The sequence below is a fragment of the Meriones unguiculatus genome, chromosome X (genome assembly GCF_030254825.1).
Source record: "Meriones unguiculatus strain TT.TT164.6M chromosome X, Bangor_MerUng_6.1, whole genome shotgun sequence".
Lineage (NCBI taxonomy): Eukaryota > Metazoa > Chordata > Mammalia > Rodentia > Muridae > Meriones > Meriones unguiculatus.
Window position 1 is genome coordinate 71,696,291 of NC_083369.1, and position 2,235 is coordinate 71,698,525.

Genomic DNA, 2,235 nt, shown 5'->3' on the forward strand with positions numbered 1-2,235 from the left:
CATGTTCTGCCCACAACCCCAGGCCTGCACAGCACTGGATTGGTGGTCATCTCTGGCTTACTCCTCATCCAGCCAGCCCAAGTGGCCCCATGTGAGGGTATTCTGTCTCAGCCTCATTCCTGCCTGAGGCACAGTTCCCAGGAAGGATTTTTCTAGTCTCCAGCTTGCTCTCCATCTTGAGAGCCCACACTGGCCTGCCTGGGCCATGCTGATGGATGGTTATCTCTGGCTAGCCCCGTGTCTGGAACCCCTGGTACAGGACTGGTGGTCATCTCAGGTTCGATATTTTTTTCAGGGAATGTTAGGCTACTGATCATTCGGGTGTTAATAGGTATGAATACTGAACTTAGACATAGCTTCTCTCCTCTCTGCCACCAAATGACGTACATGTGACACAGCAGCTACATCTGCAACATCCCTAGGTGCAGCTTATCTTAGTATTCTTTTAAAACATATTTTGTTTATCAGTGTTCTTACTGCATGCACACCTGCATGCCAGAAAAGGCATCAGAATCCAGTGTAGATGGTTGTGAGCCACCATGCAGTTGCTGGGACTTGAACTCATGACCTCTGGAAGAGCAGACAGTGTTCTTAACAACTGAGTCATCTCTCCAACCCAATCTTAGTATTCTTAACACACGAAAATGCTGCTTTAATTAACTCAACTTTATATAATAAAACACATGACTTTTAGCTATGTTTCAACTTTATGCTAGAGAAATTGTGCCACGCACAAAAAAAAAGAATTTAAAGATAGATAAGGTCAATAATAAATTTTAAGTGCAAATTAAAACATATATGGTATGCAATATTTGTTGTTGGGTAGTACTAAGAAATTCATTCTTTGTGAATGTACATAGGATTTCCCTTCAGTGGCTGATGAGTTGGAGGAGCATTCACCAGGTTTGTGTTTAAGCCTTAGTTTAGTTGTTGGTTAAGTTTTTGTGACTCTGTTGTTGCACACTTAAGGGAAGGATTTGTTTTGGATTAAGGTTTCAGAGTATTCATTCTCTAGTCACTTGGCCCCATGTGGTGCTTAGGCTAGACAAGGAGATGAGATTGTATACTAGAGGAGCATCTTCACTTCTTGGTGGTCAGGAAGCAGAAAGAATGCCTGCCGAACCTTGTAAATTCTTCTCCCCCCACTTTCCATCTGCGTACCAACCCCATGGGAAGGAGCTGCTCCCACTCAAGGTGGATCTTCCTCTCTTAGTTAATCTTCCCTGTAAAACACTGATAGATACTGTGCCTTATCTTTGAGGTATTTCTCACTCCAATCAAGATGAACCCTCTCAGTTCCTAACAACGCTTGTAATTATTTGGACTCCTATCACTCTCCCTGTGAATCCACTGGAAACTGGGAATGGTACAATGTCTTGACAAACCATTCCTACACATCTTTTCTTTTCACTCTGCTTTTCCATCTTCTCCCATTTATACCAATTGTATGAAGAATGTGGTTTTCAGCCAAACAGCAGCTTTGTTAGGAAAAGAAAAAAAAATCTTGGGCTTTATTCCAGACTTACTAAGTCAGAATCTGCATTTTAACAAGGTCTCTAGGTGATTCGTCTGTCTGTACATTAAAATTTGAGAGGGACTTACCTAGACTAATTACAGCCTTTGAGTTAGTTCTGTTTCTATTCTGACCTCTTCCAATATACCTTCTGCATTACAGCTAGGAAATTCTCTTCAATAAGCAATGCCTATATGTTTCACTATTTATAATCTCCCAGGAGCCCCTACTATAAGACTATAATATGGAAAGAGCAGAGGCTATAAATTAAACATCAGGTCTTGACTGAAACACATTAGTTTTGTGGCCTAATAAAAGTAAAAATAGGATCTCATGTAGTCCAGATTGGCCATGAAATTAGAATGTAGCCAACCAAGGCTGACATTGAACTCCTGATCCTCCCAAATTCCAAGATTATAAAAATGGGCCAGCCTGGTTTTGTGACTTTTAACAGCTAATACAAATATCTCAGCTTCTGCTTGCTCATTTATAAAATGTTGATTAAAATGCCTATCTCGTAAATGTGAGATGATAAGTCATATTTGCAGAAAATTTTCTATATGGAAAGATAATATACTAATTTAATTAATATATATTTAATATATTATATATTCATTTGTTATGCATAAATTTATATATATTATATGATTAATATACTATATTATAATACATTATATTATTTTAATATATATTAATAATATATATTATTCAGTTGGAACAAT

At 38.3% G+C, this 2,235-nt stretch overlaps 1 non-coding gene across 1 annotated transcript; it reads right to left on the reverse strand.

Moving 5' to 3' along the window:
* Positions 1-297: 297 nt before the first annotated feature.
* Positions 298-429, reverse strand: LOC132650242 (small nucleolar RNA SNORA17). Its single transcript, XR_009588622.1, has one exon. It is a non-coding gene; the product is annotated as a small nucleolar RNA SNORA17 (small nucleolar RNA).
* Positions 430-2,235: the final 1,806 nt, after the last annotated feature.